Below are 25,428 nucleotides of genomic sequence, written 5' to 3' on the forward strand. Positions count from 1 at the left end.
AACTTTTCGATATACAGTGCAAGCCTCCCAGATGTTGTTGTTGATGTAGCTCAACTTTGTTTTGCTCCACCATTTCCTTTTTGTCCAGACGGTCTTCCATCCTGGTCCTCGTCAGATGTAGGGCTGTCTGAGTCGTGCTAGCTGTGCTCCGCAGACATACAGATGGCTACCTACCTGCTGCTCTCCCTGCGCATGCTGTCCCGGGTGGTGGAAGGCTTCGGCCTCATGAAGTGGCTCAGCCAGAAGAGGAACCACCTGGGAGGATACGGCTCCACACAGGTAAGGAAGGGTCGTCTCTGATCCCTGATCAGCAAGGCTGGGTCAGAACATATGCATTTCAAGGGTCAGTGTGGGTCAGTGTCTGAACCCAGATCAGTTAGGCTGGGTCAGAATAGAAGCATTTCAAGGGTCGGTGTGAGTCAGTGTCTGAACCCAGATCAGTTAGGGTGGCTCAGAATAGAAGCATTTAAAGGGTCAATCTCTGAGTTCAGATCAGATAGGTTGGCTCAGAACATACTGTATTCCAGTTTCAATTAATAGAATCAAAAGGAACATTCACAAAACCCAAAAGAACAAGCCTATAGTCTAGAGTCTATGGAGCCTGTTCTGTGTCAGTAACACAGATTGAAATTAAGTCCATCAAGTACTGTGAGGCAAATTGTGATAAAATGTACAGATTAACCTGAAATCCCACTACGGATAGAATTAGGGTATAAACAAATATTAGGGGCCCAAGAGTTTACAAGAGAGGCTCAGTGAAGATAGGATTTAGGATCAACAGGCTGTATTGAGCTGGAGAGGGTGATATAACCAATGGGGAGGAGGAACAGTTGCTTTGTCTGTGTCACATTTTGAAATGGAGTCTAGCTCCTTTATCCTTTATCTCCTCAGGACACAGTGATGGCTCTGCAGGCCTTGTCTGTATGCAGTCTACAGTGGGTCTCACCTCATACATCTCCACATTACAGTCAACAGAGCACCTTCAACCACAGTGGCCAACTTCCACATCAACTACACCAACTATCTGCTATACCAGAGCCAAGAGGTAAAATGAAAAGATCCCCATTCAAATAAAAATGATCTAGCGATAAAGAACAAAGCAGTGCCTGATTCTCCAGGTTGGCGCCATCTTAGTGATGATGTTGCAACTGATTGTTGTGGTTAACGTTTCAGATCGAGACGTGCAGAGCAGAACGCTTACAGGTTCTTCTGTCCAGGGCCAAGGATTCGATCAGTTTCAGATTCCAGTAATGTGTTGACTGACTTAAATCACAGTCCTCATGTCTGTCTGCCAACGATTTCCATCAATCTCAATAATGAAAACATGACATCACAGACTAAGGCTAAGCTTCCCGTGTTGCTGGGCTGTTCTAGTATTCACATGAGCCCCATTACATAGTGGTTGCGAGTGCCTAGGACATTGCTATTATCAAGGTACAACACATTTAAACAAAACGTTCTACAGCTGTTCTAACCTAGCCCCTTGCGTCATACCAATGACTAACCTGCATCATACCAATGACTAACCTTATATCAAAAGGATGAGAAATCACCATAATAGTAAAAATGGTGGCTTTGCAGTGTTGTTTAAGTACTCCTATTTCATCATTAACACTGTCTGATTGTGTCCCAGGGAGTTAATGGTGGAGCCTCCTGCTGGAAAGCGTTAATCGGCCTGTCTCAGTCTCACTCTTTGATGAAACCTTCACATCTTGAGTAGTTTTCATTCCTGTAAATGGGCTGCAACAAATCAGCTGTTAGTCCCTTTGAAGAAAGCATGCTGTCTGTCAGTTAAACATTGGAAATTAAACTTGCCAGTAATTTTTTTTTATTTTTCTCCTTTATTTGTATTGCTCAATTTCTCTCTGTCTCTCTCTCTCTCTCTGTCTCTCTCTCTGTGTGTGTGTGGATGAATGTGTTTTACAATGCAGAGGGTTGTCACAGAGAGACACTACACAGGAGGCTTTTGATTTGCACGTATAGTTGTTTGGCACTGACATGTATTACGTCCACCTCTATATCTGCATCAGGTCTGGCTTGGTAACACACATTTACAACTTCAAAATGAAAAACAAAAAACAACTTGTTTTTTCAATGGTCTGCTGTTAAATAAGACAGATATTGGAAACGCCACAAGGTCTGGCATGTCAGGATGCTACAAAAGGTTTAGTACCTACTGCATTTGATATAGCTATTCCTATATTGCTCTCTAGCAGTCTGTTGGAGGGCCAGGCCATTAACCAGACTGGCATGGCCATTCTGGAGGTGGGCCTTCTCAATGGCTTCATCCTGGCTCAGGCTGGGATCGAGACCAACGACGTGGTTAGGAGAGTGGAGACACCTCCGGAGAATGTCATCCTCTACCTGGACTCTGTAAGTGTTACTATACAGAGATATGATCTTAATTTGATCACTCTGTTATCGCTGATAATGTTCCTGCATCGCATGAAATGCAAAAATTCACAATAAAAACCACACTAACACACGGTTATATTAACAATATTACACTTTTCCTCTGTGTGGTACTATATGTCTCTGTGTGGTACTCTGTGTGGTACTATATGTCTCTGTGTGGTACTGTATGTCTCAGGGTGGTACTGTATGTCTCTGTGTGGTACTGTATGTCTCTGTGTGGTACTGAATGTCTCTGTGTGGTACTATATGTCTGTGTGGTACTGTATATCTCTGTGTGGTACTATATGTCTCTGTGTGGTACTATATGTCTCTGTGTGGTACTATGTGTGGTACTATATGTCTCTGTGTGGTACTATATGTCTCTGTGTGGTACTATATGTCTTTGTGTGGTACTATGTGTGGTACTGTATGTCTCTGTGTGGGACTGTATGTCTCTGTGTGGTACTATATGTCTCTGTGTGGTACTATATGTCTGTGTGTGGTACTGTATGTCTCTGTGTGGTACTATATGTCTCTGTGTGGTACTATATGTCTCTGTGTGGTACTATATGTCTCTGTGGTACTATATGTCTCTGTGTGGTACTATATGTCTCTGTGTGGTACTATATGTCTCTGTGTGGTACTATATGTGGTACTGTATGTCTCTGTGTGGAACTATATGTCTCTGTGTGGTACTATATGTCTCTGTGTGGTACTATGTGTGGTACTGTATATATCTGTGTGGTACTATATGTCTCTCTGTGGTACTGTATGTCTCTGTGTGGTACTGTATGTCTCTGTGTGGTACTATATGTCTCTGTGTGGTACTGTATGTCTCTGTGTGGTACTGTATGTCTCTGTGTGGTACTATATGTCTCTGTGTGGTACTATATGTCTCTGTGTGGTACTATATGTCTCTGTGTGGTACTATATGTGTAAAATGAAATATGTCTCTGTGTGGTACTATATGTCTCTGTGTGGTACTGTATGTCTCTGTGTGGTACTGTATGTCTCTGTGTGGTACTGTATGTCTCTGTGTGGTACTATATGTCTCTGTGTGGTACTGTATGTCTCTGTGTGGTGTCTGGAATCCTCTGCATGTAACGTAAGACCGTCAACAAATCAAATCAAATCAAATTGTATGTGTCACATGCGCCGAATAGAACAGGTGTAAAAAAAATAGATAAATAAAAATAAGAAAAATAACAAATAATTAAGGAGCATAAGTAATATAACAGTAGTGAGGCTATATACAGGGGTACCGGTACAGAGTCAATGTGTGGGGGCACAGGTTAGTTGAGGTAATATGTACATGTAGGTAGAGGTAAAGTGACTATGTGTAACAGTGTTGCTTCCGTCCCTCTCCTCGCCCCTACCTGGGCTCGAACCAGAGACCCTCTGCACACATCGACAACAGTCACCCTCGAAGCACCGTTACCCATCGCTCCACAAAAGCCGCGGCCCTTGCAGAGCAAGGGAAACAACTACTTCAAGGTCTCAGAGCGAGTGACGTCACCGATTGAAATTCTACTAGCGCGCACCGCTAACTAGCTAGCCATTTCACACCGGTTACACTCACCCCCCTTTTGACCTCCTCCTTTTCCGCAGCAACCAGTGATCCGGGTCAACAGCATCAATGTAACAGTGTTGCTTCCGTCCCTCTCCTCGCCCCTACCTGGGCTCGAACCAGGGACCCTCTGCACACATCGACAACAGTCACCCTCGAAGCACCGTTACCCATCGCTCCACAAAAGCCGCGGCCCTTGCAGAGCAAGGGAAACAACTACTTCAAGGTCTCCGAGCGAGTGACATCACCGATTGAAATGCTACTAGCGTGCACCGCTAACTAGCTAGCCATTTCATACCGGTTACATATGCATAGATAATAAACAGAGAGTAGCGGCAAACAGTCTGGGTAGTGTTGTTTATAAAGAATAATGCTAATCTTTGCTGCGAGACCAAGGAGTCCGCTTACACTGTACTTTGATTATAAAGGTTTATTTATATCACAAGATTTCAGCATAAGTTTACAGACGTCTGCAGGCATCTGGAGAACAGCGACCCAAAATAATATGTTTGTTCTGACCTCCTTTGTCTCAACCAAGTATTTATAATCTTTACCATGATATGGGTGGTTTCCCATACAGACCAATCCCATGAGACTTCCTCTGTTTTATGGGGTGCCCCTATAAAACTGCTCCCCAGATGCTTCCCTAAGCTGAATCAACATCCTCCAAGATACCATTTGAAAACATTAGCAAAGTCATAAATTCCTCAGATACCACATATTCCCCCCTTCGAGACAAATTAAGTCTCGAAAACAAAAAGAATAGGATTATGACAAATAACAATTTATCTTATTGAGTATCTTTAACAATAAACCAAAAACACATTTTTCTATGGAGTGTAAATACATTTCTATGAAATATGAACAAATCTTTATGGAGTATGAGAGCGAAAAACCTGTCTGGCAGCCTTCTTTCCAAATATCCATCAATCAATCAAGACAGTAAAATTCTCTCACGGCCCCTCTGCCCCAGGCAACCACCTAAGCACTCCAGATCAATTCATAAATCTTTATCAATGCATTTGAAACTATGATGCAATTTGAATACACATGAAAGCCTCAGCAAACAAAATACAATCAAAAATGTCCACATTCAGGCTGGTCAACCCATCGGACCCTCCTGTGGATTCTCTCTATCCCTGCCTAGACCCAATATCCCTAAGCATCCACGAAATAAACAAAAACATCTGAGATCCCCACATGTACTCAATAATAGCAAATATCATTCGACAAAAATTAATACAGAAAGAATATGACACAAATTATGTATTACACATGCAAATATGTCTATATATCATTGCAGACACTGGAATGTAGTCCACTACACTTCATCTCCTCAGCAGTGTCGACTTCCAATGCATCGTTGATGATTGAATCTGAACATTTCCACACCTTCCTTGTTCCAGTTCCTCCAGTCCATTCATATTGTCCTTTCATATTGTCCATGTTTGAGTATTTGAATCCCCTCTACATATTCCCCCATATGCTTCTGGAAGACCAAACAGTATATTCTGCAAAACAACACATTCAAATTAAAACATCAATATCAACTAAAAATATAAAAATGATATATAAAATGAATCACATACCATTTCCCCCCTTTGATTCATAACAAAATACTAAAATCACACTAATATTTAAAACATTTGAAAAATAATCGGATATTCAAAATGGATATCTATCCATCAATACTCCATCCAGTCCCACTTGTTCATCTTCATCTAGATCAGTAACAGTTAACAACGGCATCTGAGTGTTTTCTCCAGGCATCACAACTCCAACCCATCTCAATATCATAGCCTTCGCAAAGGTCAGTAACAAAGTACAAAAGCAAAACATCACACACAGCGCTATCAGAGCTGCTACTAAAATCTGAACTATCACTGCTCCCACTGGGCCTAACTGATCTTGCAACCAAGCCTTCGCTGACCATCCAGCTCCTTCAGATCTACCAAACGCATCCCTTATATTCTTCAATGCATCTATAACACTAGTGATATTATCGGAACTATCTGGGATCAAAGTATAACAATCATCCCCCGTCAAATTCATAGCCAAACATAAGCCACCTTGTTTTGCTAAAATATAGTCAAGAGCCATGTCATGTTTCAACAGCGTCAGTCTGTGACTTCTTTGAGTATTTGACAGAAGGTTAAACCCTCTTATCGTTTCATTTGCAAAACCCTGCAAAGTATAGGTAATATTATCAATGTGATCTGCCAAAAATGTTACACCATACCATGGAAAAAGTCCCAGTCCCCACTTCTCTCCTAGACTTTTCCTCCAATGGTAGGCTTCCAGACTATGAAATTCCTCTCTTCCCTAACGAGCGGTATTGATCAGATATATCTTCTTGTCTTAATTCATTAAAATCAAAGAACTCATCCTGTACCTCCATGATAGTATTCTGCACTATTTCAGATGAATCTGCATCATTCTCTACTACCATCTGCTCTCCTATCTCAACACTATCCTTACTACCATTGACAGCACTCTCCATCCGTATCATAAACTCCTGAGTCACTCTTGCTACATCCTTTAGTTTCAGAAAAGTTGTTGTTGGTGTCTGTGTCATATTTCCTACATTTGTTATTGCCGTCGTACCATTAATCTCTTTCAAAGTTGCTATTAAAATAGTTGCTTTAGTTGATGTATTAACACTCTTAACTATTTCCAGTGGGAAAGTTACAGATATCCTCTGTGTATTATTTACTGTTGGAGTGGCTACTGTAATATAATTCTCCTGAACTCCTTTGGTGACTGTGGAAGCTTCAACAGACTTCAAATATTCCATCATAAGCGTCACCTTACGAGTTACATAGCCTTTTAACCAATAATTCTTAGCCGGAACAAACTTTAATGCTTGCACTAAATAAGTACACATATATTCTCCCTGATCTTTCCATGTAACATTACGCAAAATAAGTGAGCAATCACTCATAAACCTCTTCCACTTCATATCGTTGTGCAAAATATACTTCCTTTGACTAGGGGGCACAGCTTCTACTTCTGGTCCTGATAACAACACTTCTTCTCCATAATTATCTCTCCATGTGGGAGGAACGTCACCACCCCCACTCCATCTCTCACATCTACAAGGAAGATGAGCTGTACCACCAATCCTAACCCTGATGACAGTCTTTTCCTCTTAAATTGGTGCTGGAGCGATTGGCTCCCTTGTAATCAAATGTGATACATTTATAGCTTTAATAACTGTCAATGTTGAAAGAGTTGAATTGCTTCTCACTGTTGTTATAATAGGCTGAAGTGTTGATGTCATTGTTGTTGATTCATCCATTCTCCCTAAAGCTTTGAACTCTTTACTTGTATTTCCATCTATCACCACTAGTGTCACTACATCAACTCTCAGTCCCAACTCTAATCCCTCACTTTCAAACTGTTGATTATAAACAATACATTTATAATCACCTTGATCTTCCTGCTGGGAATTGTAAATATAGATACTGCAATCACCCTCAATCTTCATTCTTCTCTTATCATTCAGCAACGCATACTTTCTCAATGCAACTGCTCCTAACAGATCTAAACTCCTGCCATATCTATCTTCCCACTGAACTCTAAATTTCCCTTCACCACTGTTCTCTCTCGTGCACTTACATGGGAGCTGAGCTGACTGTCCCAGAGTTACTTCAACCTTAGTTTTCGTAACGTTTTGGTCTGACTTTTCTCCTAACTGGTCTGGGCCTACTTTGTCTAACCGAATCACCAGCTTCTCCTGTAACAGAGTTGCCCTTGGTGATCTCCGCTGCTTCACATTCCACTGAAATATTCCCTGTTGTTTCTGGGACGTATTGAAAATCAATTTCCCCAAATCTCCTTTCCTTTCCCTCCATTGCAGAGTCATCTCTGGCATCATCAGAAGTGTAAACATTATCATCCATACTATCCATAACATTGACAATCTCTCCTTCTTCCTGTTCTCCCCTATCTCCCTCCTGCTCTCTTGAGCCTTCAACATCCTCTCTCTCTGCTCGTGGCACCTCTTCTCCAGGCGCTTTAACACAATGTGACAAATGATACCACGTTGGAGATCCTTTAACCTGTTCCAGTACTACGAACAACTTCAAATGGTCCTTCACGACGTTCGTTATACCACTTCCTTCTAAATACCTTCACGAACACCTTGTCCCCAGGTTGCACTGTACTCCTTTTTTTTCTCATCAAGCTCCTCCTGCACCTCTTATTTTCTTTGCCTGTCAGAAACATATGTGGACAACTTTTTATGAAAATTGGCCATATATGTAACGTACGCTCTCATTTCATCTTCCAAAAGAGCCAAGCTTGGACCCTTTCCACTTGTTCGCAAACAAGGCGTAGGCATCCTTCTTCCTGTTACCAATTCATGGGGTGTCATACGTAGATCACGCAACTCACTTGAGCGACACACCATTAATGCTAAAGGAAGCGCCGCTATCCAGTTTAGACCTGTATGCTGACAAATTTTTACAATGCGATTTTTCAACACACCGTTCATTTTTTCACAAATCCCTTGACTTTGTGGGTGATAAACTGCTCCAAGACGTTGCTTAATTCCCAATTTTTGCAACATCAATTTAACTGATTTATCCACAAATTCCTTCCCATTATCTGAGGATATTTGATCGGGTAATCCCCACCTGCTTATGACTTCTTTACACAAGAACTTGGCAACCGATTGAGCATCCTTTCGCTTGGTTGGACAGGCCTCCGGCCATCGTGAAAATCTATCTACAACCACCAACATGTATCTTTTCCCATCAACTGGTTTTATCATATCAACAAAGTCGATAACCAACTCATGCATAGGACCTCTCGGTGTAGGAATGTAACCAGGAAGAACAGTCACACCCCTGCGAACATTATTTTTCAGACAGATTGTGCACCTTCCTATTATATAGTCAATCTGTTCAAGCAAATATGGTGCCCAAAAACCCTACTCCTTTATAATCTTTCTCCTAACCTTAGCCTTCTTTAAATAATCTTCACTGAGATTTCCAATCCAGAATACTGAAGACAAATCCATCTCTGTCATCATCAACAATTGGTAAACCTTTTCCTTTGGCACTTCTACCAGACAGCCGTCTGGTGTACATCTTATTGTACAGTTCAACTTACACAATGCATCTCTTCCCAACAATGCAATAGGTGTATGTTCTGATACCAGTATGGGTATTGTAATTTTCTCATTTTCATAGCAGAGCTCAATTGGTTCCTTAAGAGTAATCAACTGTTTTACTCCCTCAAATCCCTATCCTAATTAGTTGATTTGACATAGTGAGATGTGTAGCATCTTCAGGCTGAACACAGATAAAAGCCTTTCCGCTATCCATCATCACTTCCCATGGTCCGTTGTTTATTTTTACCTCAATTGTTGGATCTTTTTCCGGTCCTGATGCTACCAGCTGACACCCCCCTTTCGGATCTTCTGGGCACCCCTAGAATCCTTGCTCCGGGCCCCTATAGGGGTTCACCGGTCCTCCAGATGATCTTGACTTGCTCCTGTATCTTCCTCTGAAATTCCCTCTGATGTTTCCTCCTGGCCCATTGCACTCACAGCAAAGTCACCAACCTGTCCACAACTATAACACACTTCTGGAGATTGCTGGAAGTATGGCTTAAATCTTCCTCCTCTTCCTCTTTCTAAGCCTTCTCGTCCTCTTCCTCTCCAATTCTTTCTCAGTCCAGAAACTATCTATGGATATGAAACAACTTGTACCACTTGTTGTGGCTGGTACAATTGCATTTGACCTTGTTCAGTTGAAGCTGTGGCAGTGATTGTTGATTTGGTGCACACTGATTCTTCATAACCAAAGCTTTTCTTCTCCTTCTTATTCTCCCCCCAGTTGTATTTGATTGAGTTTTCTGAGAGTTTCTTGGTCCTGTTCTTTCTGGTTATGTTCCTTTTTCCTGTACAGATCCACTTGATGGGCTATATGATCTGTATAGACGCCTTTTGTCATGCTTCCAAGTCCAACCACCTCTGCCAGTTTGCTCCTTACTGGTGAGGGCAACCCATCTGCAGTTTAGCTCTCAAAATTGACTGCTCAATTTGACTCACATCTGGATCATTTCCGGTAATATTTCTCCACACTTGATGGACTCTTGACACATAGGCTCTCGGATTTTCTTGTTGTCCTAGTGGATCAATCAGAATGTTGTCAGGATGCACATTTGTTGGAAACGTATCTTTCAGTGCTCTCCACAGCCGATTCCTACTTGCAGCCAACAATTCAGGATCATTCACTGCAGTCCCCACATATCTATTGAGTCCAGCTCTCTGAAATATTTCTTCCATATCTGGAATCCCAAGGAGATTAGCCAAAAGTCTCTTAATGTCTCCTATGGCTGACTGTGTTCCCACCGTAATTTCTTCCAATTTTGAAATCCAAGGATAGGCTCCATCTTGAAGAGTAGGCAGCTTCTCAAGTATATCTGACATATCGGTATTTTGCAAAGGCTTATATTCTAGGTTTTGTCCTCGAATGATCACTGGCATCATCTTCTTACTGGTGCCCTCTTTCCTTGGCCTCAATGTATACTTTTTCTCCAATTCTTGGGATCCTTTTCTCAGCAGTTTTTTCTTCTGTATCTTCAGCTTCTTGAGTTGTTGTTCCAGTTCTCTTACTTCTTCTAAATTATTCGCTTTATCCAGGCATGATACGCATCGGTCTATATCTCTTTCTATTTCTTCTGTGCTAATCATTGTAGGATAAAATCCTCTTGAACATGAAGCACCTTTAATCTCCAAGTCTTTATCGCTGTCTTCATCTTCGCTTTCATCAGAACTGGAATATCTTGTATTCTTCTTCTTCAAACATCCATCACCCCTTCTTTCCGCTCTGGCCAACCTCCGTCTGATCACAGGGTCATATCCACCCATGATCTCTTCTGAATCACTCTGATCATCATCATCATCATCATCATCTTCAAGTTCCATCCTCCTGAACCTCACTCCACCCTTAGTTTCCAGACATCTCGTTTTCTTCCTACTTTTGGAGTTTGGATTCATTTTTATGGTCGTTTCTGCTTGTCCTCTCTCTATTATTCGTTCATCTTCATCTCTGATGCAATAATCACCCTCCTGAATGATCACTGGAAGCTGAGTATAGACGTCCTTAAACTCTACTTCTTTCTCATAAGGTGGGGGTCTTTTTGCTGAATCCGTATGTGAGAAAGGTGTACTGACTTCTGTCATTAGTTTTTCTGTCACCTTCACTGCTTTTACAATTTTCTCTATATCTTTGTTTCTTTTATCGTTGGTATCTTTTATCAGTTTTTGTCCTTCATTTTCAAACAGCTTAAGAACACCCAGCTCTCTTTGTCTCTTTTCTTTACGTTGTTCTCTTTTTTTCCCTTTCTTTTGATCTGCCTTATGAATTGACAGAAGCACTTTCATTATGTTGATGACGTCAGGGTTAAGAGTCCCTTCCACTGGCCATGGTTGTTCAATGTCAGGCCAACGTTTATTCAATTTTCCAGATAACCTTACATAATATAATAATAATATGCCATTTAGCAGACGCTTTTATCCAAAGCGACTTACAGTCATGCGTGCATACATTTTTGTGTATGGGTGGTCCCGGGGATCGAACCCACTACCTTGGCGTTACAAGCGCCGTGCTCTACCAGCTGAGCTACAGAGGACCACCCATACACCACCTTACAATACCATTAACTAGAGGATTACTATTTTGCACTACATCAACAGGAGTAATTACTTTCATAGTTTTTATGTCCTTTTCCCCCATTGTAACAACTCTTTTATATTCCTTTATTGTGAATTATTTTATTATTTTAGACTATATAGCTTATCCTCCCTTTTTAATATATATATATATTTTTTTCTCAAATTTATTTATTTTACCAATTTATTAATTAGTGGTAATCTTACCACATCCGATCAGGAAAAGTAAAGGAAAGTTGTCAACTTCAGAGCAATCCAAAAAAATAAATACCTATAATCCTGCAACACTACAGTACTCACAAACCAATTGCTTAATAAGCACCCAATGACCTTAATTTTACAGAATAATGTCAGTACTCGATTCCCAACAGAACTCTAATCAAACCAACTTATTCACAAAAACTCCAATATGCAATTACATCAATTGATCAGTCTGTTGCCAAGTCCCTGTCAAATTGTCACAACATCAAATATGCTAGGCACACAAAATATCCTGTATGGGAAGGTAAGTTTTGTAAATAGAACAGTACTGGCCTTAGTTTGACTGGATCCGTTGCAGCACACCCTGTCGCAGCACACCCTGTTGCGTGATGTACACGTCAGCACTTCCTCTCTCTCTCTGTCTCCTTCCTCTCGTCTCTCATATGACAGAATAACAAAGGACAGACAAGAATTTAGTATTTTATGCACACACTGAGTTATTTCAACCATTCAATACTCCTCCGTTCACATTCGCGCTAAGAAATAAGCAAACAACTTAACTCAGGAATAGTATAAATAGCTCAATAACATTTTATTTTATTTATTTTTAATCCATCAACATATCTCTAGTTTATCAATTCGATAGGTCTCAAGAAAACAGTTTCATCTTCAAACAACAGCCGATTTAACAACCAGAATACACTATTAGTGTCTAAATCTTCTCTCTCTTTGTCTGCGTCTCCCAGCAGCTCAGTGCAGGCAGGGGAGTGGCATATTTGCCCTACGTAACTCTAAAGTCATAAAATCACGCGCATGCGTAGTACATTCACCAATACGATTTCAGAGTGGATGGAGCTCTCGCCCAGCTCTCTCCAAGCCAAACAGAAAGTAGACAGTCCCGCTGTACTTTCTCTCTTTTACCCCCCATAGAAAAACGATAACACTTAACAGAGCTCACAAACCACAGAACACAAATCCTACTCTATTCTACACACATATACACAGTTTAAGAGGCTTATTCCATTCCTATGGACCCCTAAGGTAGCATGTAGCATGTAGCATGTTACCTCCATTGCGCCGTAAAATTCCTTTGTCTCTAAATTTCTGCTACCACGAGTTCCGCGGACATCCAATGAGCAGTCACATCAATCATATAATTCGTCAACCACATGTTGAGAGGTAACTTGCAACCGAATATATATACCACAGTCTCAAGTCCCCTGGACTCACCTAAATACACCTAACGTGCTTTTAGGATTTTCGGCCCATCCTAATGATCTACTCCTTAGAGGGCTTCCATAGATTCGCAATGGTCTAATTTGTATACATTTACCCTGGCTTTATTCCTTCATTATATTATTCAATAGTTATAGACACTCCCCCCCCTGTTTGCGTTGTTACCAGCGCAAACAAATTTAGAATTTTAGAACGGACTCCTATCCCACAGCAAATAACAGCAAAATCTGCACACATAATGTCACGATCGTCAGGGAGAGACCAATGCGCAGCGTTGAAGGTGAACATATTTCTATTTATTAGGGTATGATCACACGATCAAAATAACAGACGATAACGTGATGTCTACAGTTTAACACAAACCAAATAAGAACAAGAAACCACAAACACAAAGTGAAAGACAGACTGTTAAATATGGCTCCCAATCAGAGACAACCAGCTGACACTCGTTGCCTCTGATTGGGAGTCACTCAGGCCAACATAGAAATACAAACATAGAATTACACACCCTGGCTCAACATAACAGTGTCCCCAGAGCCAGGGCGTGACAGTACACTCCCCTAAAGGCGCGGACTCTGACCGCGCCAACTAAATACCACAGGGGAGGGACCGGGTGGGCACTCCGCCTTGGCGGCGGATCCGGCTCCGGGCCTGATCCCCACTCCCTCTCCAACCCCCCAAAGTACCCCTGGTCCGGTCCCGCTGGCCGGAGCTGGACTGCACACTGATGGAGCGGATTGCTCTAGCTCCGGCGTAACGCATCTGACCGGTGCCGGACCAGGCACCAGTGGAACAGGCACGGGCCGTGCCGGACCGACGACGCACACCACTGGCTTGGTGTGGGGAGCAGGAGCGGACCGAGCCGGGCTGACGAAACGCACCACTGACTTGGTGCGGGGAGCAGGAGCGGGCCGGACCGAGCTGACGAAGCGCACCACTGACTTGGTGCGGGGAGCTTGGATGGGCCGGACTGGGCTGGCGACGCGCACCACAGACTTGGTGCGGAGAGCAGGAACGGGCCGGACAGGGCTGACGAAACGCACCACAGACTTGGTGCGGGTAGCAGGAATGGGCCGGACTGGGCTGGCGACGCGCACCACAGACTTGGTGCGGAGAGCAGGAACGGGCCGGACAGGGCTGACGAAACGCACCACAGACTTCGTGCGGGGAGCAGGAATGGGCCGGACTGGGCTGGCGACGCGCACCACAGACTTGGTGCGGAGAGCAGGACCGGACCGGATAGGGCTGACGAAACGCACCACTGACTTGGTGCGGGGAGCAGGAATGGACCGGACCGTACTGGGGACACACACCACTGGCCCTACACCGGGATCTGGAACGGGCCGGACCGGACTGGCAACACACGCCAGTACCTCTCGCCGTGCCTCTACATCCTCCATCCCCTCTTCGACCAGTGGCCCCCGTAACCTGGCGGCCTCCTCTGGCAACCCGCTGGACCGCTCTATCGCGGCCTCCTGCTGGTCCGACGTCGTGAGCCCCCCCTAAAAAATTTCTGGGAGTCTCTCTTCCCCGTGGGCCAGGCCTCGATAATTCTCGCCCAACTCTCGCTCTTCTGCTTCCAATCTCCGCCATTCAGCTCCTCATTCGGCTTGACCCAGTCGAAGCTCTGCCTCCACTGTTGCCAAGTCCACCCACTCTGCTCCTCACTAGGCTGCTTGGTCCAGTTCTGGTGGTTTCTTCTGTCACGATCGTCAGGGAGAGACCAATGCGCAGCGTTGAAGGTGAACATATTTCTATTTATTAGGGTATGATCACACGATCAAAATAACAGACGATAACGTGATGTCTACGGTTTAACACAAACCAAATAAGAACAAGAAACCACAAACACAAAGTGAAAGACAGACAGTTAAATATGGCTCCCAATCAGAGACAACCAGCTGACACTCGTTGCCTCTGATTGGGAGTCACTCAGGCCAACATAGAAATACAAACATAGAATTACACACCCTGGCTCAACATAACAGTGTCCCCAGAGCCAGGGCGTGACACATAAGTCTTTTAAACGGTACATTTCTCCAGCGCACACACCCATAAGCAAGCGAATCAACCCGCGCACAAAATTGTGAGAAATCTCACCTTATGAGCCGGCGTCTTGAGCGGGAGTCACTTCGCAGCACATGAATGGAACACTGGAGAGACGCATCACGTCCCAAACGTTCCTCGCCGCCATTTCTGTTGTTTATAAAGAATAATGCTAATCTTTGCTGTGAGACCAAGGAGTCCGCTTACACTGTACTTTGATTATAAAGGTTTATTTATATCACAAGATTTCAGCATAAGTTTACAGACGTCTGCAGGCATCTGGAGAACAGCGACCCAAAATAATATGTTTGTTCTGACCTCCTTTGTCTCAACCAAGTATTTATAATCTTTACCATGACATGGGTGGTTTCCCATACAGACCAATCCCATGAGACTTCCTTTGTTTTATGGGGTGCCCCTATAAAACTGCTCCCCAGATGCTTCCCTAAGCTGAATCAACATCCTCCAAGATACCATTTGAAAACGTTAGCAAAGTCATAAATTCCTCAGATACCACAGTAGCCAGTTGATTAGCTGTTCAGGAGTCTTATGGCTTGGGGGTAGAAGCTGTTAAGAAGTGCGGTAGCAGCTTGCCGTGCGGTAGCAGAGAGAACTGTAAGTCGCTCTGGATAAGAGCGTCTGCTAAATGACTAAAATGTAAATGTAAATGTAGAACAGTCTATGACTAGGGTGGCTGGAGTCTTTGGCAATTTTAAGGGCCTTCCTCTGACACCGCCTGGTGTAGAGGTCCTGGATGGCAGGAAGCTTGGCCCCAGTGATGTACTGAGCCATACAGACTACCCTCTGTAGTGCCTTGCGGTCGGAGGCCGAGCAGTTGCCATACCAGGCGTTGATGCAACCAGTCAGGATGCTCTCGATGGTGCAGCTGTATAACTTTTTGAGGATCTGAGGACCCATGCCAAATCTTTTCAGTCTCCTGAGGGGGAATACGCTTTGTCGTGCCCTCTTCACGACTGTCTTGGTCTATTTGGACCGTGATAGTTTGTTGGTGATGTGGACACCAAGGAACTTGAAGCTCTCAACAAGATATACCCTGTGGCATCTCTCTTTCAGACAATGGTGAGGAGGAAACATATCCCATCTGAGATAGATTTTGAAACACATTGCTCAATTATTGTTAGGTTTGGAGGCGTTGCTCAGAAGTCAAAACTTGTGTTATATGACCTCAAGTTCAATGTTTAGCAGGGAAATCACCTCTCGTTTTATTCTCATGTTGACTCCCTCCATGAGGTGACGACAGAGGAGATGTGTTTAGAAATCCCTTCAGTCATAGCCTTCAAAGTTGCCAACATCAAGGATGCAACGCTTCTCCTCTATGGCTACTACTAGCCCTGTAAAACAACACTTACGTTTTAACACACATTCAAAAAGAGGCATGAAATGACTTGGTGGACTTGAGTCGGTAAACTAATTGTTTACTTTCTTGTCTCATACCCAGGGAGGAAGACGGTGAGGACATACCAGTCCTATTGGAGGCATGGCATGGATGCCTGCTCATTCTGAGGGGAAGACTGCCGCCAGTGTGGGGGTCAGGGGGCCTATATGTCTGGCAGTGTGTCAGTCTCCCACCATCATCACCATGTGGCCACTCTCGCCTGTGCTCTCTTGGTCCTCCTGGCCTGCAGCTTTTAAAATAGATCTGTATAGACTTGTTGTGCCATTCTGCTGTGTAATAATAAGGAAGTGCAAACTGTGATTTTACTGAATAGGTTGGGGAAGTGTGGGGTATTGAATAGGTTGAGGAAGTGTGGGGTATTGAATAGGTTGGGGAAGTGTGGGGTATTGAATAGGTTGGAGAAGTGTGGGGTATTGAAAAGGTTGGGGAAGTGTGGGGTATTGAATAGGTTGGGGAAGTGTGGGGTATTGAATAGGTTGGGGAAGTGTGGGGTATTGAATAGGTTGGGGAAGTGTGGGGTATTGAATAGGTTGGGGAAGTGTGGGGTATTGAATAGGTTGGGGAAGTGTGTGTTTTATTCAATATTGCTCTGCCGTGTGTTTTGTCTTCGACATTTCACAGTCATGCACTGAAATGTTTATATATTAAAAATTTTAAGTGAAATATAAATAGAGGTTTACCAGAGGGCAGAATATTAAAGGGATATTATGTTCAATTCTGATTTGCTGCTTATATTTAGATTCTTCTTGTCATCACTTTTAAGTCATTAATGAGAAGTACAATATACTGTATCACAATCAATATAATGACTCAATCTGATATGTCTTCATATGTTGGGTATGAAAGTGTACAATGTAGTGTAAAGTCTGTTGAATAAAGAGAAAGACACCCTTCTATGAGAGCAGACTAACTGACCTGAGAGGAGTCGAGAACACAGTAGGAACACATACTTTGGCAACTGGCAAATGGCAACGGCATAACACACCAGACAACACATAGTTCACAACCCCTCTGGGCTCTAATGCAGACCTTTTTGAAGACAATGACATTGCTCATCCATATATTTATATATTCTTATTCCATTCCTTTACTTAGATTTGTGTGCATTAGATATTTGTTGTGGAACTGTTAGATATTCCTTGCTAGTGTCACGGTTTCGGCCGAGGCTGCCTCTCTTCCTTGCTCGGGCAGGCTTCGGCGTTCGTCGTCTCCGGAATACTAGCTGCCACCGTTGTATGTTTCTATGTTCGTTTGGTCTTGTCTGGAATTGTACACCTGTTGTCGTTTAGTGTCATTAGTGTCCTATAAGTTCTCGTTGTGTTTGTCAGGTGTTGTGAGTGATTGTTTCCTATGTCGTGTTGGTGCGCTACCCTTTTCGGTGCACTATTTGTAGCTTGCCTCCTTTGTATTTAGGAGAGGATTTTCGCACATGTTTAGTGCGCCCTTTTGTTTACGCCTGTGTGCGCATTTTCTCGCCTCCGGGCTGTTGGATTGTGTTTTTGTGTGTGCTCTACTAAAAGTCTTTGTTGGACTTATCTTCTGCGTCCTGCGCCTGATTCCACACCACACCCACCTACAGCACCTACTGACAGCTAGATATTACTGCACTGTCGGAACTAGAAGCACAAGCATTTCGCTACACTCGCAATAACATCTGCTAACCATGTGTTTGTGACCAATACATTTGATTTGATTTGACAGTATGCAGTAGGGCAGTAAATAAACCAATAGGAGATTTACTCTCCGGGCTCTTGACCTGACTCCTTGAATTAATCATTTTAATGTCCAGCATGTTTTAATTCAGAGTGATGAATGTGTTTTGTTGCAGCTCACAGCTCAGCCTGAGTAAAAAGAGGCTGTGTCTAGAGTAGTGCACTATAAAGGGAATAGGGTGCCATTTGGGTTGCATCCAGAGAGCGATCCAACAGCAGGCAGCAGCATGAGCGGCTCTTTTAAGGATCCTTCATAAATCTAGGCACTTAAGCAGGTATTCTCTTTTGGTCCTCCTGTACGTGGAACTGCAGAAAATCTATACTAGCTACACTCAAAGTGATTGAGACATGAGAGAGAAACTCATAACTTCAAAGCATCTCTATGATGAGAAGAAGCTTGAACTTTTAAAATCCTCTCCATGTTAACTGCCTGAATGAAAGGGTAGTAGCCCTGCAGTCAGATGGCTGATGTCGAAAACGTTTTCCCATATGTTGGGGTGACTGAGGTAGAACTCCTATCCTATTTTACAGGTGTGGTGCATAGATATCACAGAAATGCCTGGATCCTCCATTACAGAAGGTGTTACATTATGTAGTGTTCAATATCGTTTTATGTTGAAATTAATTATATTTAGAGTGTTCACTAAGATATAATTACTGAGACTCATTGTTGTTCACCAAGTCTCAAATGGTGAGACACTGGAGATCAGAGGTCATGTCTCATATTTACAGAGTGGAGTTTTAATACAAACAAGCTGTCTCCATGACAATGAAATATATTAATTACACCAGCCCTTACTAGACACAGAATGAGGAGAAGAGACAGTTACAAGTGAATGAAGTGATAATTGAAAACATTTCAATCGGCACAAAAATATGAGTGATCTTGGAGATCAGGCCCTGACTGAGCAGAGTCAAATAACTAATGATTGTATCTGCCATGTAAGTGCACTACCGGCTAAGGAGTAATATGTTGTGTTGGAAGTGTTTCCCTTCCCCAGCTGTCAGAAGGAACGCCAATAAATAAAAACAGCAGTGTGAAACAGCATGCCAAGGACCAGAGGGCATCCATCAACCAAACAAAACCTCAAAGCAAATAAGAATATTACAATGGATGCAGAACATGGGGTCAAAATGACCTAACAGACTAATGTCATGTACGACATAGTCTAGTTATGGAACACACTTCCATCACAACATATTACTCCTTAGCTGGTAGTGTACTTACATGACAGATATTGATACAATCATTTTGTTATGATTCTTCAGCATATTACTTTCTACAAGCATCGTAACATATGGTGAATCAGTCGTTTAGAATAGTAATGGTAATTGATTATCTACCAAGCTTCTACTTAGCTCTATCTAGCTCTATTCTGATTGGTCAGATGTTGATTAATTGTTGGGAGAGAGATGCTGTCAAGGTGACGTGTATGTGGTAAACGAAGTCAAACGCAGGACACCGAGCCACTGGCAGACGTACTTTACTGTACACAGTAATCAAAGTACAAAAACCCAAAAACCTCCTAACAGGGAGGAAACAAATACTCGCACAACACAGCTACTGCCGACCCCTCGAATCCAAGATGGACCGGACTGAGTACGTCGGAGCCCCCTCGATGTCCAGTGGGGGCGGAGGAGCCTCTCGTACCTCACTCTCCTGGAGTGGACCAGCTACTACCGGCCTGAGGAGAGACACATGGAACGAGGGGTTAATGCGGTAATTAATGGGCAGTTGTAACCTATAACATACCTCGTTCAATCTCCTCAGGACTTTAAATGGCCCCACAAACCGCCGACCCAGCTTCCGGCAGGGCAGGCGAAGGGGCAGGTTTTGGGTCGAGAGCCAGACCCGATCTCCCGGTGCATACACCGGAGCCTCACTGCGGTGGCGATCGGCACTCGCCTTTTGCCGCCTGATAGCCCGCTGCAGATTGACATGGGCAGCGTTCCAGGTTTCTTCCGAGCGCCGAAACCACTTGTCCACCGCAGGGGCCTCGATCTGGCTCTGATGCCAAGGTGCTAGGACCGGCTGATAACCTAGCACACACTGAAAAGGCGTAAGGTTAGTGGAGGAGTGGCAGAGTGAGTTTTGGGCTATCTCTGCCCAGGGGATATATCCCGACCACTCCCCCTGCCAGTCCTGGCAATAGGACCTCAGAAACCTACCCACATCCTGGTTCACTCTCTCCACCTGCCCATTACTCTCGGGGTGAAAACCTGAGGTAAGGCTAATCGAGACCCCCAGACATTCCATAAACGCCCTCCAGACTCTAGAGGTGAACTGGGGACCCTGATCAGACACTATATCCTCAGGTACCCCGTAGTGCCGGAAGACGTGTGTAAACAGGGCGTCAGCAGTTTGTAGGGCTGTAGGGAGACCTGGCATGGGAATGAGATGGCAGGCCTTCAAAAACCAATCCACAACGACCAAGATCGTCGTGTTCCCCTGGGAGGGGGGAAGGTCCGTGACAAAATCCACCGATAGGTGAGACCACGGCCATTGTGGAACCGGTAGGGGTTGTAACTTCCCTCTGGGCAGGTGTCTAGGCGCCTTACACTGGGCGCACACCGAGCAGGAGGAAACAAAAATCCTCACGTCCTTAGCTAAAGTGGGCCACCAGTACTTCCCACTAAGGCAGTGCACTGTCCGACCAATACCAGGATGCCCAGAGGAGGGTGACATGTGAGCCCAATATATCAATCGATCAAGAACCTCGAGCGGCACGTACTTTCGACCCTCTGGACACTGTGGGGGAGTAGGATCAGTACGCAACGCCCGCTCGATGTCCGCATCAACCTCCCACACCACCGGTGCCACCAGACAAGACTCCGGAAGTATGGGAGTGGGCTCAATGGACCTCTCCTCTGTGTCATATAGTCGGGACAGGGCGTCTGCCTTAGCGTTCTGTGACCCTGGTCTATAGGTGAGCTTAAATACAAATCGGGTAAAAAACATAGCCCACCTTGCCTGGCGAGGGTTCAGCCTCCTCGCTGCCCGGATGTACTCCAGGTTACGATGGTCAGTCAAAATGAGAAAAGGGTGTTTAGCCCCCTCAAGCCAATGCCTCCACACCTTCAGGGCTTGAACCACAGCTAACAGCTCCCTGTCCCCCACGTCATAATTGCGCTCCGCCGGACTGAGCTTCTTAGAAAAGAAAGCACAGGGGCGGAGTTTTGGTGGCGTACCCGAGTGCTGAGACAGTACAGCACCGATCCCAGCCTCGGATGCATCCACTTCAACTTGGAATGACAAAGAGGGATCCGGATGTGCCAGCACTGGAGCCGAGGTAAACAGGTCCTTCAGATGTCTAAAAGCCCTGTCTGCCTCAGCCGACCACTGCAGACGCACCGGACCCCCCTTTAGCAGGGAGGTAATGGGAGCTGCTACCTGTCCAAAGCCCCGGATAAACCTCCGGTAGTAATTGGCAAAACCCAAGAACCGCTGCACTTCCTTCACCGTGGTGAGAGTCTGCCAATTGCGCACGGCTGAAACGCGGTCAATCTACATCTCCACCCCTGACGCGGACAACCGGTGTCCCAGGAAGGAGATGGACTCCTGGAAGAACAGACATTTCTCCGCCTTCACATACAGGTCATGCTCCAACAGTCTACCAAGCACCCGATGAACCAGGGACATGCTCGGCTCGTGTAGCGGAGTATATTAGAATGTCATCAATATACACCACCACACCCTGTCCATGCAAGTCCCGGAAAATCTCGTCCACAAACGATTGGAAGACTGAAGGAGCATTCATTAAACCGTATGGCATGACAAGGTACTCATAGTGACCCGAAGTGGTACTGAATGCTGTCTTCCACTCATCTCCCTCCCTAATGCGCACCAGGTTGTACGCGCTCCTGAGATCCAATTTTGTGAAGAATCGCGCCCCGTGTAATGACTCCGTCATAATAGCAATCAGAGGGAGAGGATAGCTGTATTTGATTGTGATCTGATTGAGACCACGATAGTCAATACACGGGCGTAAACCCCCATCCTTCTTCTTCACAAAAAAGAAACTTGATGACGCGGGGGAAGTGGACGGCCGTATGTATCCCTGTCTCAGAGATTCGGTGACATATGTCTCCATAGCCGCCCTCTCCTCCTGAGACAGAGGATACACATGGCTACGAGGAAGCGCAGCGCCCACTTGGAGGTCTATCGCACAATCCCCCTGTCGATGGGGTGGTAATAGAGTCGCCTTCTTTTTACAGAAGGCGAGTGACAAATCGGCATATTCAGGTGGAATGTGCATGGTGGGAACTTGGTTCGGACTTTCCACCGTCGTTGCCCCTACGGAAACACCTACACACCGCCGGAAACACTGATCAGACCATCCCTTAAGAGCCCTCTGTTGCCATGAAATGTTGGGGTCATGAGATATTAACCAGGGAAGCCCCAACACCATGGGAAACGCAGGAGAATCAATCAAATACAAACAAATTATCTCCTCATGGCCCTCCTGCGTTTTCATCCTGAGAGGCGCTGTGACCTCCCTAATCAATCCTGACCCCAAAGGGCGGCTATCTAGGGCATGGATAGGGAAGGGCACATCAACTGGTACAATGGGAATCCCTAACTTATAGGTGAACTGGCGATCGATACAATTCCCAGCTGCGCCTGAATCTACTAGCGCCTTATGCTGTGAATGAGGAGAAACACAACTTTAATATACATATGCGCAACAGGGAGCTCTGGGTGAGTTGGGTGCCTACTCACCTGGAATGACTCATCAGTGCGCTGCCTACTGCCTCGATTCCTAGGAGACCCTCCCCAGCACCGACCAGCAGTGTGTCCTCTGCGGCCACAGTTGGTGCAGGGGAAGGCCTCTCTCCTGGTCTCTCTCCAGGTCTCCCTAGTACCAGCACCTCCAAGCTCCATAGGGGTCGGCTCGGAAGTGCTGGGGGATCGAATGGACGGCCCTGAATCCGGACGTCCGCGGGTAGCCAACAGGGTAACCAGGCGAATTGACATGTCCACCAGTTGGTCGAAGCTGAGGTTGGTGTCCCTGCAGGCCAATTCCCGACGCACGTCCTCCCTCAGGCTACATCTGTAGTGGTCGATGAGGGCCCTCTCATTCCATCCTGTGTTGGCAGCCAGCGTCCGGAAGTCCAGTGCGAACTCCTGTGCGTTCCTCCTCCCCTGTCTGAGGTGGAATAGACGCTCACCTGCCGCTTTACCCTCTGGTGGATGATCGAATACTGCCCTGAAGCGGCGGGTGAACTCCGCATAGTTGACAGTAGCGGCGTCTATTCCCCCCCACTCGGCGTTGGCCCACTCCAGCGCCTTGCCGGACAGACAGGAGATGAGGGCGGACACGCAGTCGTATCCCGAGGGCACCGGGTGGATGGTTGCCAGGTAGAGTTCAACCCGGCAGCAGTGCCATCATAAGCCCTCGGGAGCGAGAGCCGAATTCCACTGGACCCCGGAGGTGAAGCGATGGGCATCGCCGATGGTGGTGGTATCGTCGGAGGAGGTGTAGGCAGACCCCCTCTTTCCCATCGCTCCATTGTGCTCACCACCATGGCGGTGCCGAGAGCCTGGATCATAGCCGCTTGTTGTTCGACGCGTTCTTCCATTGATCCAGCTGGCACCGCCACTCCTGCTGACTCCATGTAGGGTGTGTGATTCTGTCAAGGTGACGTGTATGCGGTAAATGAAGTCAAACGCAGGACATCGAGCCACTGGCAGACTTACTTTACTGTACACAGTAATCAAAGTACAAAAACCCAAAAACCTCCTAACAGGGAGGAAACAAATACTCGCACAAGACAGCTACTGCCGACCTCACGAAAAACAATCACACACAATAACCAATGAGAGACAGGGGGTTATAAAGGGAATACAATGTAACATAATGGGAAACAGGTGTAAACAATAAAGACCAAACAAGACAAACACTGAAACATAGATCGGTAGCAGCTAGTACTCCGGGGACGACGAACGCCGAAGCCTGCCCGAGCAAGGAGGAGGAGCAGCCTCGGCTGAATCCGTGACAGATGCTTTGTAACGCTTCGACTCTTTGGTTGCATTTACGCAGGCATCCCAATTCTGATCCTATTTTTCACTAGTTGGTCTTTTTGACCAATCAGATCAGCTCTTTTGCTAATAATTGGGCAAAAGATCAGAATTGGGCTGCCTGTGTAATCGCAGCCTTTTCTGCTTTTACCCGGAAAACCGGATGCTTCTGGTTTCTTCCTACCCTGCTGAGGGTGGGAGAGAACTTGCCTGGCTACCCATCCATATCACTCAGGCCAATCTGAATGTTTCTTCTCCAACACAAGTCTGGATTTGCCTCTCTCCCCTACGATTTCTAAAACGCTAACACATTCTGTCCATTCTGATTAGTCCCAGAGACCCGTGGGTTGGGCCAGAGCCAGTCTGCATGATGACATTATCAACTTTGATACTCTGATTGGTTAGAGATGATCCAATCACTGATAAAAATGTATTGTACAATGCTCCTCATTTTGAGGTCACACAAATGACTGCTAGGATGGCAGTTTCAGACTGAATGTATGTAGCAATCGATAGAGCAGCGGAATTATATTCAGAGTGAGTCGTCAGGCAAGGAGAGAACTGGAAGTATTTTAGTTGATGGCTGTGAATGTGGTCAGCACGAAACTGTCTCCATCCAGTGTTTGCCTACATAGAGAGTCATCTATCCACCATCTAAAGAACCCTCAAACTTCAAAAAATGCCCATGAGCCAAAATGTTATTTCTTCCAGAGGAGGGGAATCCTGTCTTTGCTTTCCCATAACTGAGGCCTTGCAGGTCTGGGTCTGGACAGGACACATCCTGTGCTCTGCTCAGCAGCATATGGCACTGACAGGGCTGAGTATCAAGTAGCACCCTATTATTCCCTACATAGTGCAACTACTTGGTGAAAGTAGTGCATAGGGAATTGGGTTCCATTTGGGACGTCACAATGGCTTTACGCTGTTGCTCTCCATTCTCTGGGTCCGCCCAACATCCACTTCCTGACCGTCAGCCTGTCTCTGGTCTGTCTCTGATCTCAGTTGGTAGATGTTAGGAGGTGCTTCAGGGTTTACTAACAGTAGGTAATGGGTCTGCATGTCGTCTTCCACTGGTAACAGAACAACATTAGTCTTGGTCGGAGATACTAGAGATGGAGGTCATGCTCAGGAGCGATGACTTCTGAGATTACC

At 45.1% G+C, this 25,428-nt stretch overlaps 1 pseudogene across 1 annotated transcript in view; it reads left to right on the top strand.

The window, feature by feature from the left end:
* The window catches only part of LOC311108130 (CD109 antigen-like), a 34,709-nt pseudogene extending 17,928 nt beyond the window's left edge, over positions 1-16,781 (top strand). The window contains exons 11-17 of the transcript in view: positions 89-279; positions 892-1,045; positions 1,174-1,247; positions 1,932-2,030; positions 2,217-2,373; positions 16,380-16,482; positions 16,588-16,781. The product of the transcript in view is annotated as a CD109 antigen-like (transcript). The remainder of the gene's footprint in view (positions 1-88; positions 280-891; positions 1,046-1,173; positions 1,248-1,931; positions 2,031-2,216; positions 2,374-16,379; positions 16,483-16,587) is intronic.
* The last annotated feature ends 8,647 nt before the right edge of the window (positions 16,782-25,428 follow it).

This window comes from Coregonus lavaretus, assembly GCF_964263955.1.
Source record: "Coregonus lavaretus genome assembly, chromosome: 33".
In the NCBI taxonomy this organism is placed as follows: Eukaryota; Metazoa; Chordata; class Actinopteri; order Salmoniformes; family Salmonidae; genus Coregonus; species Coregonus lavaretus.